At 41.4% G+C, this 17,917-nt stretch overlaps 1 protein-coding gene and 1 long non-coding RNA gene across 2 annotated transcripts in view; one reads left to right on the top strand and one right to left on the bottom strand.

Moving 5' to 3' along the window:
• Positions 1 to 17,917, bottom strand: part of DMRT1 (doublesex and mab-3 related transcription factor 1) — a 90,701-nt gene that overhangs the window by 658 nt on the left and 72,126 nt on the right. The gene's annotated exons all lie outside the window — the stretch shown is intronic.
• LOC137166969 (uncharacterized) lies at positions 1,668 to 3,966 on the top strand. Its single transcript, XR_010923901.1, has 2 exons — positions 1,668 to 1,768; positions 3,523 to 3,966. It is a non-coding gene; the product is annotated as an uncharacterized lncRNA (long non-coding RNA).

Below are 17,917 nucleotides of genomic sequence, written 5' to 3' on the forward strand. Positions count from 1 at the left end.
AGCCATCTGAGCACCTCCACAACCTTTTGTTACAGCTTTCTGCAGTAACTGCAGTAAGTTACATCAGCTGGGGATGCCAGGGCATTGGGACAGAATCATCCATCTGCTACACTGAGCCAAGGGAGACCCCACTTCTGGAGACTGGGAAAGAGAAAAGGAGCATGGATCTTGGGACATTTGCTGGTTTATGGCACTGTGCCCTCCTCTTTTTATTCCAGCAGAGAAAAGATTCTGCCCTCCAGTGGGAAGATGAGGTTCAGGGACAGGTCTGGAGACTCCAAGAAGTCCATTAGGGATGCTGCCATGCTAATTTAGTTAGCAAGGGAGGCCCTCAGACACTACTGTATGATGATGGGTGCCACTTTAAACTCCTGAGATGGAAGGAAACTTAGATTTCCCTGGCTCTTATGCTATTTTTCCTACATGGGGAGAATACAACCTACTGCACTGTATAACTACGGAAGGCAAGAAGTGTGAACAGAGTCATATCTAAAACTAAGGGGCATGAGGGGGTGTTAAGCAATAAAATAAGAATGTAATTAATGCTGCAACTAAAACAAACATCCAGTCTCAAGAGTTAAGACTGCAAGCAACTTGAATATTAAGAATTTCAGAATATAGGGCTAGAAATATTTGCAACATTACAATTCACAGTAGATACAAAAACCAAGTAAAAGGGTCTCTGACCTGCTTAACCTTAGATGAGTTGAGATCCATCCCCAACACTCCCTTCCTGCCTAGCCAGAATGTAATTACCTGGAAGCTGCAGTGGTAATTTCTCTCCTCATTAACTTCCTGATTGGTTTCAGGCTCAGAATTCCATCGGTCGCAGTTTGTCACCAATTCCAAATGGCCAATCATTAATACTAATGTTTGTGTAACTAACTGTCAGCATCTGCTACGGCTTCTTGTACAACAATAATGGTGAAAGGGTAACATTAGTGCTCCTGTGTTAATTCAGATTCTGTTCATCAATAGAGAAATCTATGATGTAATTAGCAAAATGCATTGGTAGTTGAGTGTTAAGAGTCATTTGTAGAAAACTAAATCACAGCAGAAGCTGAATGGGTCCCTGACATGTTAACCATCAATACTTACTGTGTTCTGAAGTTTACAATTTAGTGGCTGAGCTCTTTTATAAAGAGAATACAGTTTACAATCACTGGGGTTTTTTAGAAGCTGTGATTAATCTAGAACAACCACACAAGAACAAGAAATGCAGTGTTAAAGTTTAAACTCCATCTTTAAACCACCCAGCTATGCCAAGGTAAGCACTACCTACCGTATATTCGGTCACTGAATGTCTGCAGACTTTTGAAGTGTCTGGTAACTATGGAAGTTGAATTAAAGAGAATGGGCTGGATTTTGCTGTCATTTACAGCAATATAAATCCAGAGAACCTCCAGTGAAGTTAATGAAGGTACTCTGAATTTACACTAGTGTGACTGGTAGCAGAATGTGATCCCGTTTTTAGATACCACTGAATTTTCCAGCTTCTGTGGGTTAATAGATATCTGATCACAGGTTTTCTTTTGCAGTTTAATTTCTTCTTTTGTTTTCAGAGAAGCATATCATTAGAGATGAAAAGTAAGCTATGGACTTGGTCCTCTTTTCATTTACATTGTTATACAGCAATGTAATGTCATTAAGCCTAATTCTATAATAGTGTAAAGCTGCCATCTCTGTTGACTTCAGTGTAGTTTTGCCAATTTATGCCATCAGAGAATTTGACCCACTAACAGAGTAAGTCCTTTGGTGTATGTAAGAGGTAAGTGAAACTTTAATTCTTTTTGAGTTCTTCATCCTTCAAGGACAGGATATAGAATCAGATTTTCTTCACCTTTGCCTTGTCCCATTACTCAGGGTCAGCAGTTCTTGTTCCAAGTCAAGAATATCTTTCATGTCCTCCTTCAGCAGCTTGTGGTCTTTATTCTGTGACTACCAGACCTTGTACTCTCTGGCCAAAATAATCCACATCTCATTGTCTATATAACCCAACCATCTCCGTCAATACTTTGTCAACTCTTCCATAATGAGGGTTACCTGCATCATGATTCATACTGTTTAATTGCATAGCCTATCTTCTCTCTTCTTACCCAGCATCCACCTGAGCATTCTCATTTCAGCAGAATGCAGAAATAGTTCTTCCTCCTCATTACCCAACATTCTGACCTGTATGGCACAGCTAGCCTAATCATGGTCTTATACATTTTGCTCTTTAGTTTACTTAGCACAGTTCTGTTAGATAATTCCTACCAATCTCCTCCATTTGCATCAGGTATTCCTCATTCAGCTCCTAATATCCACATTCCCTTCATAGCTCAACACTGAATCTAGGTATTTGAATTATTGCACAGATTTTAATGCTATACCATCTAGTTTTACCGGCTTCTCGTTATCCCCTTTCAAAGCATCACATATATTCTGTCTTTTGTTGGCTAATTTGTAAGCCATTTATGATGTGAGATATAGAACCAGATACTTAAACTGATACAGTGTACAGAACAGTATGTATTATCAGAGAATGAATCACATGTTAAATTGATCCTATGTCTGATTAAATAGATTTTAAACTGAGACTAGGTTCTTTTTTTCACCTTTTGGCTAAGATCAAATGTATTTAAAATTAGTGGGAATACTTAAATATGCAAAGGGTGGCTTTGGAGGCATTACAGGTATCCTGTGAATGCATATTAAAATTAGCATAGTGACATACAGATAAAAGGAATGTATAACATTAGATTTGGTGCTGGTGCATCCTGGCTCACAAACCAGCAGAATGCATTTCTCCCCAGGCTGGCCAAGCTATCACTTAGTCTGGTACACAAATTTTCACAGTTCAGCTTTATTTATCTGAAATGTTTTGAAGACAGAAGAACCATTCAGACAACTGGAGGAACGAATGGATTAATGCACATGCATAATATAAGTACTTTGGCTAACTAAGAGTTTTTGTCCACACTCGCTAGTTTAGATCTTTAGCTGCTTTCAACATCACCAGTCAGGAAGTCCAGTAAACACACTTCCAGGTCCTGGTAGGGTTAGATCGAGACCCTCAAGTGACTCCACACCTGTCTTTCAGAGAGATCCCAGATAGTAATGTTGGGTGGTTGTTTATTTGCCTTGAAGATCCCCTCGCCTGGTGTTCCTCTGTCACCCCTCCTATTTTATGTGTAAATGGGGAAGATAGGAGAGGTAGTGAAGAATTAGGGTTTGCAGTATCTTCACTAGATGGATGACACTACACTTGAATTTACACCTCATCTGGAATGGTTGGTGTGTTTGTGACTTGGCTAGTGACTAATGCCAATTGGGGTTTGAATGAAATGAATCTTAGCCAGCTAGCCATCAAACATGTAGGTTAGAGGAAGCAATTGGAGGAATTGACAGAGGTTATGTCATCTGCCTTGTTTAGGAAAGTAAGCTTACTTTTAGTGACAGAGGTTCACAACCTGGTTATTCTGTTGGATGCCCAGCTAGTTCTGGATGACCAGGTACTAACAGCTGAACTCTTTTCTTTAGGATGAAAAACTTGCTACAAATGATCCTTGCCTTTGTTACCTCGAAATGATATTACAGTAGATGTTTCTTTGTAGCAACACCTTGTATGAGCAACCACTGCTTACGAGCAACATTTCCCCTGGAGACACTTTCCCTACTGTGAATTGTTGACACCACCCATAACAGCAACAGCCGCTTAGAAGCAACATAGCAAAAGGGCACCAATACATTGCTACTAATGAGCGTCTACTGTACTGCAATACCCACTACATGGATCTATACCTGAAAACCACTGGCAACTTCAGAGGTGTGGAATGCAGTGACTTGCTCATTTAGTGGTGCTTTTCACAGAGAACACATTGTACCTGTGCTCCAAGAATTGCACTAGCTTCCAATTTGTTGCTGAGTACAATTTAAGAACTTGGTTTTGACCTGCAGTTTGATAAAATCTGACTACTTGTGAAATTGCTTTTCTTCTCACGGGATACTTGGCAGATGATGTAAGTTGAGATGCTCCTCTGGTTTAAACAGGGCTGATTGGCCAGGTGATCAGCCCTGTATTTTGAAGCTTGCTTGCCTCCCTCCTTGGTTCCTCAGAGCCCAGGACATGTTGTAAGGAACATCTGTTTTCCCAGACTCTGGAGAGGAGCATGGGTTATGAAAGGAGTAATTGGGGTCAGGGGTATAATTTTTTCTTTATTACAGAATAGCTGAGAAGTTTATTTGATAGGTTTTGTAAATAGTTTTAGTGTACATATTCCTAGAATGGCAAAGAGGCTCAATTTTTAAATACTGAAATCCATAAATTTCCATGATAAACTTTCAGAAAGTTTTTTTTTTTTTTTTTTTAAATCTCGCCCTAGCTATGCTCACACAGAGATGTTAAAAAAAACAGTAGGTACTAAAACTGTATATATGTTTTATTGCATACTGACCCACACTGGCCTGACAGTTATGCATTTATTTATTACCAACATCTGAAATTATATAGAAACTGAGGCTAAAATTTTCAGATATGAGTCCCTAAAGTTAGGCATTGAAATTCATATCTAAACACCTACGTAAAAGTGGTTGATTTTCACTGGTCCTCTGAAGTTAGAGATGCAACTGCTCAGTACCTTTGAAAATCAGGCTATTTTTGTTGATGCCTAAATGTGGCTTCAAGGGTCTAACGTTAGCCATAGACGTTTTACAGTTGTTGGCCTTAGCAGCACATAGTTACTGTCCTTAGCATATGATAGGGCTTCCAGAGGCTAAATCCTGCATACCTGTCTCAGGCAAATGCACTCAATTTTTTTGTCCAAGTAAGGAGTGCATGACAGGTGCACAGATGATCATGGGAACTGGACATAAGGATTGTGTGCTGTACACGCCCATAAAATTAAGTGTCAGCAAAAACTAAACCTACATTTCATTGCTGTTCTATTAAAGATCCAATAACAGAAATGTCTAACTCCATCCTGTTCAAAGAAGCAAACACATGGTATCTTTCATTAAAGCTTTAATTTTAAGATGTGACTGATCCTACAATCCTCATACAATTGAATAATCCTTACTCACTCCAAATGGAAGGATTACTTGTTTGACTAAGGGTTGCAGAATTGGGCCATGACTTGTTTTTTTAGAGCATTCCTATATCTAATCACCTTTATTCCTGAGAGAGCGCCCAAATATTTTATACCATCTAAACATGAGTATGCTGCTAATATCACATTTTTAAAAAAGGAGGGGGGGAGGGAGAGGGAATCCAACCTCAAAAACAAAACCTTAGATTTTCTAACATGTAAAGAGCACTGACTTTTAACTTGAGTGATCCCCTGGAACTCAATGGACTGGAAAGAATAATATACTTCCACTGATGTGAGAAACCAGAAAAACATTCATGCTTGAAAAGTAAATTTTCCCTGTGTTTACATTTTAAAAAGCATTAAACTGTCAATAAGAAGCCATTTTAAAGATTTAAACTTGAGCGACACAAGCCATTTATTAACTCTTTCACCGTCTTGTTCAGGGAGGAGAAAATTCAGCAGACCATCCTCACTTGTTATGAAGGCTCAAGAGCTTTTTTCACCATGCAAATAAATGTGCAAGTACCAGCTACAGAGCTGGTAAATGTGGAAAAGGGGAAGAGACAGTCTGATGCTGGGTCCCTCAAAGCGTCTAGACACAAACGCAGCATGCTTTGGGGTTCTCTGCTGAGTGTGCCAGAGCAGAAGCAGGCTGCAGCAGTTCTAAGTACCATGCATGCTCTCATTTGAACCCAGTGGGTTTTCTTCTTGCAAATACTATGGAAGTTAATACAGCCTGAGAAAGCATTACGTTCTGCTTTATGCTCTGTGAACCCCATAAGAAGGGTCATAAAGCGCAGATATGACCAAGAAACCAATGGCAGCACTGCCACCTAGCCAGCCATGCTATCAGTGGAAGGGGAGGGAAGGGAGCCTGTAGAATTGTCTTCCACACCCAATCCAGGTATCTCAAGATCTGGGGAGTTGGAGGCAACTTTCTCCATGGAACCTTCAGATTATTATTACTATTATTTATTTGTATTACCGTAGTACCTAGAAGCCCCAGTCACGGATCAGGACCACATCATGCTAAGCACTGTATAAAGAACAAAAAGGCCTCAAAGTCTAATATAATGCAATAGACAGAGGCATATAGGCAGATGGGGGAGTACAGTGTTGGTCAGCATGTTAGGCTATGGTCTCAGCACACAAGCAGTCTAACCGTTGTCAAATTTTTTGTAGGCACCAAAGCCCAGGAGAGTTTTAATAAGGATTTTGAAGGAAGATGATATATGTCTTGCGGATGTGCATGGAGAGCTTCTCCCACATGTGGGACAGCATGGGAGAAAGCAGGATGATACTTGTGTGAAAATTTAACTTGTGAGCAATGGAGGTTGGCATCATGGGCCAATCAGAGGTGACCATCAACAGCTTGATAGTGAGTAAGAAATGATAGGTAGAGTGGGGACAAGCTGTGAAGGGCCTTGAAAGAGAAGCTAAGCAGCTTATGTTTGATGCAATACAGAAAGTTGGAGGGCAGATAAGGAAGATCCTCTGAATGACTGATCAGACCAATAGGAGAACCAGGAGAGGACAGAGTCCTGGAAGCTAAGGGAGGACATGATTTTGTGATTAGGAGCATGGTTGGAAGTGACTGATGGGTCAGGGAGGATAAGGATGGTCTGAGCTCTAGCTATGAAGAGGTCATTAGAGACTGTGGTGAGAGTGGTTTCAGTGGAGTGCAAGGAGCGGAAGCTGCATTGGAGAGCGTCTAGGATAGAATTGGAGGAGACAGCGAGTGTACAGGGCGCATTCAATGAGCTTACATGCTTGAGTGAGACACCTTTAACACCTTTAAAAGCATGTTAGACCACAACCAGCTAACACGTTTTAAAAGGTGTTACACTGTGTCTACACTTGGGGCAAGTTTTACCTACCACATTTTCAAACATGAGCTATTTTGCCATGCACACAGCACCTCACTTACCCCACCTGTAAAATGAAGGGCTACTACTTGCCTGCCTCCTAAGTTAGGGGTAAAGGCCTTGTTCAATAATAACAGCTGTGGAGTGCACAGAATTAATGCCAGTATGTGCAAGAGCTGAGTGTATGGTCTTCTCATGGCTCCCAGCCCAGCACTCTTTCCCACAGACAAAAAAGGTGGCTGCTACTCCTGCAATATCCGGTCTGGAGGTCAATCTCTCTGGGTCCTGGACCATGCACAGTATTGCAGATGGAAGGACAATGGGGCTGGGAGCATGTTCAGCGCAGATGAAATATACTGAGATTTTAACAGCAAACCTCTAAACAAATCTCTACTGAATATATGCAAATGGTGATTTTCAGAGGCTGCTAACTTAGCCAATCTTAACTGATGTTTATGGGGAGAGCAAAAAGCATTTTCCCCTGCTGAATTTCTAGTTCCTGCTCTGAACCATGGAAACGCTAGAGGTCTTCAGAAAAATGGATGGAATTAAAAAAAAAAAAAAATTAGCAAAGCTACCTGTTTCCCTAACTTCTTTCTTAGAGATGATGGAAACATTTTTGCTGAAGCTTTTAAAAATATTCTGCCTGACACAGACAGCAAGTTTAAGTCCAAGTGGCCAATAATAATAATAATAATTATTATTATTACAAATCATTAATAAGTATAAAATGAATTTGCATCTTTAGAGCCTACCTTTCAATCTGCTGCCTGCTGCAGGAGTGAAGCCCAGCTGCTGGGCCCAGGCAAAGATGCCAACATTGAGCAAAGTTTTGCAAGAAATAATTGTCCAAATAAGTTGGAGTTCTGGGGAGCTGCTAGATCCCCAGTCGTGGGAGGGGCTTGTGGGCAGTCTGATGTGGTTTAGGACTCATTCAGCATTTTATTAATATTAACTACTGAATTGTCACCCCATCACCGTGCAGTAGGCAGATGTTAACTGAGGTACAGAGAGGCTAAGGACAATGTGTGAGTGTGTGTGTGTGTGTGTGTGTGTGTGTGTGAGAGAGAGAGAGAGAGACACAAGCTGGATTTGTGTTTGGGTACCTAAAAGTGTCTTGTTCTTCAGAAGATCAGGGGCTCAGCATTGCTGGATTGAGGTTGCTAAATTTACAAACCCAGGTTTGAAAAGTTTTGGCCTTTATGACTTGCCAAAAGGGAAAGAGTCAGCAAGAGACTAATTTCAGCTCTGCCTCTGTTGCTATTGAGCTGTCTCTGTTTGCAGCCAGAGATCACACTGGCTGCTCAATAATAGAGCTGGCTGGTAGGGAGCCAGTAGCAGCCCTTCTTCCATCAGAGGTAGTGTGGGCATCATGCCCCCACAGCTGTGAACTGGTCCGGGTCTTCCTACAAATTGGGGCACCTCTGGCTATAGCTTTTCTGGATCTCAAAGGCTAGTTCTGGGAGGCAGCAACTACAAGTAATCTGTGATCTTTAGGAAATACGTTCATTAGTTACATTTTCAAGGCTCCCTTTTAAAGGAAAAGAACTGGAAATTTAAATTTTTAAAAGAGCTGAGGATCTTCTTTATATTTCTGGCTCTCCCAGATGAGAGGCTCTGAAAGTACATGCACACTAATGTTCACATTATTCTGTGCTGCCTTCCCCGAACTAACCCATTAGGCTACTAAACCCTCTTCCTTAAATCTCTGTGGCTGAAGGGATAGACGAGGTTAGTGGGCACTTTATATATGTTGACTGTATCCCTCTCATTTATCACCTTGCTTAGGCCCTTACCCTGCAATGAGTTCCACACAGGCAGACTGCTGCACCCACCCCACCTGCTGCACCGCCTCACTGAACTCAAGAGGGTCCACTTGCAATGAGTTCATTGCTAGGTCAGGTCTCAGACTGTATACTCTCCGGAGGAGGCATTTTGACTTCCTGTGTGTTTGTACAGCATCTAGCACAGTGGGGCCTGATCCTAACAGACCACTGGGTGCTAATATCCTACAACTATTAAATAATAACAATAATCCAGTTATGTCCAGTTATGGTCCTGCCTTTGAAACACATTAGACTCATTCCAAAGTGCCATTCAACCACTACTTACTCTTAAAACTTTTCCTGATCAATACATTTCAATATCTGTTTTACTTTGATTCAATACTGAAACATTTCAAGTTAAAATAAAAATGGGGGGAAAAAGCAAATCCTCTTCACATGTGTGTTAACACAACATAATGTGGCCCTAAATCTTTACATAGATACACATTTTACTGCTGTTAAAAATTTCATAAATAATACCTATGGCTCATCTCCCATATACAAATAATGACAGGCCTAAGCATTTGGAAACAAAATCATATCCAGTCCATGCCACTTAGCACGTATCCACTATTTCACAATAGAATCCTTTTCCACCGTTAAACTCCTGCCTTTCTCACTAACATTTAAAGTAATTAGGATTATCTTGGATGCCCACAGTTTAGCAAGTTCATTGTGTACTTTCCAATAGTGTTAATTCTTGGCACTTCAAACAAGGGATAAAAGGTGAAGATATGAATGGATCTTTATTCAACCTGATCTATCATGGATTATCCCATTCTTTTCTAGTTCATGCTTGTACTTTTAGTTAAATGGAAGGCTGACAGAGCCATAACTGCTGTAATCAGAAACCAAGAGCTGGAAAAGATATCCACTTCTTAAACTCTCCTCATCTCCTGACTTTAAATTCCCTTAAAAAATAATCTTTGAAACAATTAAGCAAGGCTTCCCTCCCCCACACTTGCATTTAAAGTAAGCAGGTGGGGAGGAGAGAAGAATTTCTGGAAGGTTATGCCTTTTTTGAGACTCCAACTCAATACAAACTCCAGACTTCAATTTGCATGCAGGAATATAGCATCTTTAAGGTGACAGGTGATGGGACTGCATATTGCAAAGATGATTTACGGATCACTTTTATAAACAGCATTCTGCCCTTTCTGAAACAGACAAACTAAAATTTTAAATGTAACCTGTGGCGACTAAGCCACAGCCCAGTGTTGGGAAAAGTGTGGAATTGTCCCATCCCAGTCAAAACTTCAGGAAGCACAAGAGTGTCCTTGCTCTAAATTACCTAGGAACATAGCAAGGAGCCTAGGGCCAGATCCTCAGCTGGTATAAACTGACATGCCCTACTGAAGTCAACCAATATACACCAGCTGAGGATATGACCCATAGCTTTCTTTGCTATGGGTAACAAGCCTTGTGTATAGGGGGGAAGCAGTAGATGTGGTATATCCTGACTTTAGTAAGGCTTTTGATGCTGTCTCACATGACTTTCTCATAAACTAACTAGGGAAATGCAACCTAGCTACTATAAAGTGGGTGCATAACTGGTTGGAAAACTATTCCCACCGAGTAGTTATCAGTGGTTCAGTCATGAGTGGGGTTCTGCAGGGATCAGTTTTGGGTCTGGTTCTGTTCAATATCTTCATAAACAACTTATATAATGGCATAGAGAGTACACTTACAAAATTTGCAGATGATACCAAGCTGGGAGGGGTTGCAAGTGTTTTAGACTAGAGGATAGAATTAAAATTCAAAATGATCTGGACAAACTGGAGAAATGGTCTGAAGTAAATAGGATGAAATTCAATATGGACAAATGCAAAGTACCCCACTTAAGAAAAAACATGAGTTCAACACAAAATGGGAAATGTCTGCCTAGGGAGTACTGCGTAAAGGGATCTGGGGTCACAGTGGATCACAAGCTAGTCAACAGTGTAACACTTGCAAAAAAAAAAAAAAAAGTGAACATCATTCTGGGATGTATTAGCAGGATTGTTGTAAGCAAGACACGAGATGCAATTCTTCCACTCTACTCTGTGCTGATTAGGTCTCAACCGGAGTATTGTGTCCAGTTCTAGGCGCCACATTTCAGGAAAGATGTGGACAAACTGGAGAAAATCCAGAGAAGAGCAACAAAATGATTAAGATTGAAAAATTTGGGTTTGTTTAGTCTGGAGAAGAGAAGACAGAGGGGACATGATAACAGATTTCAAGTACTTAAAAGGTTGTTACAAGAAGGAGGGGGAAAAATTGTTCTCGTTAACCTCTGAGGCTAGGACAAGAGGCAACGGGCTTAAATTGCAGCAAGGGTGGTTTAGGTTGGACATTAGGAAAAACTTTCTAACTGCCAGGGTAGTTAAGCACTGGAATAAATTGCCTAGGGAGGCTGTGGAATCTCTATCATTGGAGATTTTTAAGAGCAGGTTGGACAGACACCTGTCAGGGATGGGCTAGAACAGCTAATGCTTGGTCCTGCCTTCACTGCAGGGGACTGGACTAGAAGACCTTTCAAGTCCCTTCTAGTCCTAGGATTCTATGAAAAGTGGATGGCTACTCAACCTCTTGTGTAAAATATTTGCCAACCTCTGTAATTCTGCAAGGGCCAGATTCTCAGCAAGTATACAATGGCATAGTACCACTGAAGTCCCCTGATTTATATCAGCTGAAAATCTGGCTACTAATGCTTTCTGCAAATAGATACACTTCGCAATGGAGTTGTCATTTCTGACATTGTCTGCACATTTTGAAAATTAGAAAGCTAGATTCACTCCAAATTGAAATATGAACCTTTTGACAGAGTGGGCATTTATCATCATCATCACCATATATCAGACTTTGCATTTCTACAACACTTTTCCATCTGATGATCTCCAAGCATAGACAATTCAGTGTCACAAAACTGCTATGAGCTAGCTTTGGTGTTACTACCATGGTTCTCAACTTTACAGAAAGGAAACAAAAGACTCAGAGATGTTAAGAGACTCGCTTAAGGTCATACAGCAAGACTCTGGCAGAGGTGGAAAGTGAATCCAGGTCTCTTGATTCCCAGGCCTATGCCTTAGCGTATACACATAGCCCTGGACTTTCTGAGATACAGTACACTAACTCTCAATAGGAATAGTGTCCTGGGTCACTTATTTTCAAAAGATCATGCCTGACCAACCTGATTGCTTTCTATGATGAGGTGACTGGCTCTGTGGATGTAGGGAAGGCGGTGCATGTGATATACCTTGACTTTAGCAAAGCTTTTGATACTGTCTCTCACAGTATTCTTATCAGCAAGTTAAAGAAGTATGGGTTGGATGAATGGACTATAAAATGGATAGAGAACTGGCTAGAGCATAGGGCTCAATGAGTAGTGATCAATGGCTCCATGTCTAGCTGGCAACCGGTCACAAGCGGAGTTCTCCAGGGGTCGGTCCTGGGGCCGGTTTTGTTCAACATCTTTATTAATGATCTGGAGGATGGGGTAGATTGCACCCTCAGCAAGTTTGCGGACGACACTAAGCTGGGGGGAGTGGTAGATACCCTGCAAGGTAGGGATAGGATACAGAATGACCTAAACAAACTGGAGGATTGGGCCAAAAGAAATCTAATGAGGTTCAACAAAGAAAAGTGCAGAGTCCTCCACTTAGGAAGGAAGAATCCCATGCACAGCTATAGACTGGGGACCGACGAGCTAGGCAGCAGCTCTGCAGAAAAGGACCTGGGGGTAACAGTGGATAAAAAGCTGAATATGAGTCAGCAGTGTGCCCTGGTTGTCAAGAAGGCTAATAGCATATTGGGCTGCATTACGAGGGGCATTGCCAGCAGGTCACGGGAAGTGATTATTCCCCTCTATTCGGCATTGGTGAGGCCGCATTTAGAATATTGTGTCCAGTTTTGGGACCCCCACTACAAAAAGGATGTGGACAAGTTGGAGAGAGTCCAGCGGAGGGCAACCAAAATGATTAGGGGGCTGGAGCACAGGACTTATGAGGAGAGGCTGAGGGAACTGGGCTTGTTTAGTCTGCAAAAGAGAAGAATGAGGGGGGATTTGATAGCGGCCTTTAACTACCTGAAAGGGGGTTCCAGGGAGGATGGGGCTAGGCTGTTCTCGGTGGTGGCAGATGACAGAACAAGGAGCAACGGTCTCAAGTTGCAGGGCGGGAGGTCTAGGTTGGACATTAGGAAAAAGTTTTTCACTAGGAGGGGTGGTGAAGCACTGGAATGGGTTACCTAGGGAGGTGGTGGAATCTCCATCCTTATAGGTTTTTAAGCTGAGGCTTGACAAAGCCCTGGCTGGGATGATATAGCTGAGGTTAGTCCTGCTTTGAGCAGGGGGTTGGACTAGATGACCTCCTGAGGTCCCTTCCAATTCTAATATTCTATGATTCTATGAAACAGTGCCAGTACTGAAGAATTTGGGCACTGAATCATCCCTTTTAGGAAACGTTTCCTTATTTTTGGTAACTAAGGGCTACATTAAAATAAGCCTAAATGTGAGTGTCTGTGCACACACAGGTCATTTCTTATGCAAACTGTGTAACTATCCGGCAGCTATCTACTTGTACATGTAAGTTCCCATTTTGTACGTAACACAACCTGTGTTGTTTGTGTCAATATTCACAGCTACCTGTCTGTGTGTGCCACATGCTTATTTTGTGGGCAAAACTTAGGGCCTTGGTTTTGAAAATATTTTCCAAATGCTTAGTGGTGGTGATTTTAGTTGTCGCTCTATCAGTTACAAATTGCTACAAAATGGTAGGGTATCAAGCTGGGTTTTTCTTTGGTAGCTGGTAGAATGCACAACTACTCGGCAAAAAGGAATTTAGGAAAGATATCCTCCAGAAGCCTGACTTGCAAAACATATTTGGAGCCAGAGTATTTAGTACTGACAGCAGTAGCTCTCATTAATATTCTCAGAATCACAAAGGTCCAGGTTCTGATACTGAGAGCTCTTACTACACAAGTGGACCCACTGACTTCAGTGTGATAAATATGGTACAATTCAACGTGTGTAAAAGTATCAGAACTGGGCCTATATTATTAGTACGCTTTGCCACGGCTTCTGTCTCCATAATCTACTTGACTTCCTAATTTTGCATCTACTTCTCAAATATTTCAGGGACGCATGTCTGTCTGGGGGACAATGCCTTCTGTTTCCACTGTCCGTAGTGTATCTCTGGCTGCCATTATCATTTTAAGTAGTCTTCTCCATTTCAAAAACTAACCCAATGTCATGATGTCCACAGCATCTCCTCACACACAAATGAAAAAGACAGGAGACCGAAGTGAACATAGATACAATTTGCTACTTACAGTTTAGACAGAAATGTTTTATTAGGGGCCAGAGTGTGGTAGGCAGCACGAGGGAGTACAGCAGTGCAAGGGAGCTTTTTCTTCCTTTACACCAGCTACATGTGTCATGGCTGATCTCAAGGCACATGTGTTTATGAGGTAACCCTAAGCTGCTACGCTGACATCAAGGCACAAGCCCTGTGAGGTTACTGGCTCAGCACTAGCCTGCCTCTCTGACATCAAGAGACAGACAGCTTTGAGCTTATAGCTAAGTACTGCCACTTACTGGACTAATGTCAAGTTGGAGGCCTCAGAGAGCATTACTTGCTCAGCAACTCTAGAGTGTTGATCTGATCTGATATCAAGGCACATATTTTAATGAAGTTACAATACTTCCAGCCCACTGGACTTCTCTGATGTCACCAGCTCAGCTGCTTTTAGCATACTGGTCTGATGTTCAGTCACAGGCCTACGACCCAGCACCTCTGGACGGCTGGGATGATATCTGGGCAGCCATCCACCAAAGCTACAGGCTCAACACTTCATTTTCAGAGCTTAAACCAAGCTTATAGGCTTCTGTGAGAACATTGGCTAGGAGATTCTAGCCTGCTGGGATGGCGTCATGGGACAGACCTCGATGATGTCGCTGGCTCAGCAGCTACAGGTCGCTGGTCTGGGCTAGCAGGGTGAGACTGCTGCACTCTCTGAACAGTCTGTCAGAGACCTGCTGCAGGCAGCATAGGAAACAAAGGGTTACTTGTCAAAGGAAGCCTTTGCAGGCCCTAGATTTGTAAAATGAGAGCCAAGACAACATCCAGGCAGCTGCAGGCTACCTGTCAGGCTTCTAATCTCTTGTGAGGCAGGAATGAAACTGAGAAACTTTGAGCAGGAAAGTCCTAGAGGGTGCAGAAATTCTACAACTTGATTGGCTATTGATCCTGCCTGTCTGGCCAAGGAGGGAAGAAACCAGAGTCGGTGCAGTAGGAGAACCAACCAGAGAAATGAGAATTTTAATCCTGACGCTATCCCTTTAAATCTTTAAAGCAAAAGTAAAAGAGCTTATTGTATGCAATCAAACAGTAACCAAATAGCTCATCTCTTTCAGGCTTAACTAAGTAGTTAATTTAAGAAAATACTAGCTCAATGCAAAAGTGCCATATTACGCATCTTAAAGATTTCTGTACATGATCTACACGCTTTGGGAAATCAAGAGGATACCTGTCAATTAAATAAAATCCCAAATATAACAAGATAGAAACAATAGATTTTTACTTGCCCAGAATAGATATTTTTTTAAATGTTGTTAAAATATATTTTTCTATGCTTATAGGAGACAGACCCAGGACCTGATCCTGCATGACTGCAGGCAATGAGAGCTTTGTGGGTCTTTGTGTAGCACCATCAATTACTTATGGTCAGAATTTAAAGCTGGAGGGAAAAAAAAATAACCCTGATCAGTTATGAGTTAAAACTGAAAAAACTTTACAGTTTAAAATAACCAAAGACTCTAAAGTGACTTAATATTACTAGAGTACATCTATTCTTTAAATATTAATTTGGAAGCAAGTCAAGCAGCTTTGTAGTACAGCAGTTCAATAAGTATTGATCAAGATATACAGCAAAAAATGGGCAGTTCATTTTTAAGTGTTTAAAAAGGGTAAGAATGTTGCTATTTATGAGAATCAGATGTTTAAGAATCCCCCCATGATAAGTCATTCCTACTTTAGAAAATAAGGACAAAAACTAAACAAAAAAGATCTTTGATGTAGTCAAACAAATAAAATGAAGTTTCATACAATATAAGGCCTATGACAGACCCACTGTGTTGTATTTGTATTTATTTCTGCTGGCACAATATAGTATTAGAGAGAGAGAAATGCTGATGTGCACTGAAGACTTTTTCCACTTAAAGATTAATTGCCAAGCTTTTGTTGAAGACTTGTGAAAACTCTGTTTAATAGCTCAAACGAGTACAGAATGTAGGTGAATGCTTCAGGCCCACTTCTGCCACTGTTACTACACTGAGTGGTGTCTTACTACACAAGTAGTCACACTGATTTCAGCAGGATTACTCATGGAATAAGATGCTCCTCAGCAGTGCTTAATTGGTTCCAGGGCTTGCTAGGGCTGAGCCCCGTCACCTCTGGGCTGGGCAGCTCATAGTCTCGATACCTCTGGGCATGCCATGTCAGTTATGAAACTAAAACAAAATTGTTTGAGCGCCAGTGCTTCTCTCATTACAAATTAAGCACCACTCCTCAGCTTCCTAAGACACGGGCTTTTGACAGTTTTCCTGGTTCAGACTAAGTCCCATTTTCAAAAGTAACAAACATAGACACTTTGGATTTGATCCACAAAGGGACGTAGGCACCTAAGTCCAACCTTCAGATGTCAATGAGATCCTCCAGATCTCCACTCAGCTACCACTTACGTTGAGTCGTGGCTAAGTTTCCACTGGTAGAGTCCTCATGGTGCCTACATTTTTGCACATGCGCAAAGTTACTAAAGTCTCCATAGCACCAGCTGCTCAGACCTGTGGTGGTGGTGCTGCTGCTCCTTTTCACAATGAGCCCAGTGGTTAGGATGTGGGAGCCCTAGGTTTGGATCCCTGCTCTGAATGCCCCCCCAGCTCCCTATTTTGTCACAAGAAAGGACTGACTTGTCCTGGGTAACTAGCTGCACGAGAGGGTTCACACTTATGAATGCTGAATGGAGGGAGACACTTCCTCATGGCCCTAAGAGCGGTGGGGCCTACCTCCGCACCTTTCCTTTGCATGTGCTACTGGCTAGGTTTGGAGGCTCATCACTTAGCTGGCTGGCTTCTGTGAATCCCATTCTTAGGCAGCTAATTTTCTCCTTGCATTATATAGGGAGCCTGGGTGCCTAACTCAGGGCTGTGGATTCCACTGGCACAAGGATGCCTACAAGTTAAGTGTTGCAACGCTCAGCATTATAATACCAAAGTCCCTTTGTGAATCTAGCCTTTAGGCTCAGCTCTTGGAGTACATTTAGGTGCCTCACTCCCTCACAAACTCTTTGGATCCAACAACACTGTGAACAATTAGGGACCTAAGTCGCTTAAGAACCTGCTTAGGAGTTATTAGGGGGATCTTAAATTTGGCTCAAAACTGAAATATTATTGAAATGTGCTTTTATACAACTAAGACAAATATTTCCACATTTAAACAAATCCAGTGAAAACAGTTGTTTTTGGGGAAATAAAATTTCCCTGCAGTGACTGAAATCAAAACCTCAAAGCACTAAGAGAGAACTTGAAGGAGAAATTGATTTATAAACTAAAGGGAAAGGAAGTTAATTTATTTTTCTCTGTCCAAGATGAGAGGAGGAAAAGTTTTTAAAAAAAGTAAAACTAGCAATGAACTGGACTGAAAATATTTTCTCTCTTTTGACAACTAAGGTGTTGTTAGTGCCTACTCTAGGTAAATATGTGTTTGGCTACAGCATTTTGGACTGCCCTCATGGCAGCATTACTAGAGCCCTGTAAATCTGAGGATATCCGCTTTATATCCTCAGACCATGTTTGCTGATCGTGAATTGGATGTGGATTCAAATCTTGTATCTGCACAGGGCTCTAAGCATTACACTAGTAGAACTCTACTGACATATTAGTTACTCATGATTTTATGCTGGTGAGAGCAACACCCGACACATGATTTTAAAGCTAACAATATTCCTTTAGAGACAGATGTGAAGTAAATTCAAGGATGTCAATTTGTTTTTGTTTTGTTTTTTTGTGGTAAATTCTGATGTTTATCTAGGTTTTTCCTCTTTTTGACAAGGATTTTCATAGGAACCCACATGCACAATTCCCACAGCACTTTGACATTTTATGATATTTTTAATACAAAAA

Source organism: Emydura macquarii, unplaced genomic scaffold (assembly GCF_026122565.2).
Source record: "Emydura macquarii macquarii isolate MOO-44397 ecotype Brisbane River unplaced genomic scaffold, CSIRO-AGI_Emac_v2 contig_2897, whole genome shotgun sequence".
In the NCBI taxonomy this organism is placed as follows: domain Eukaryota; kingdom Metazoa; phylum Chordata; order Testudines; family Chelidae; genus Emydura; species Emydura macquarii.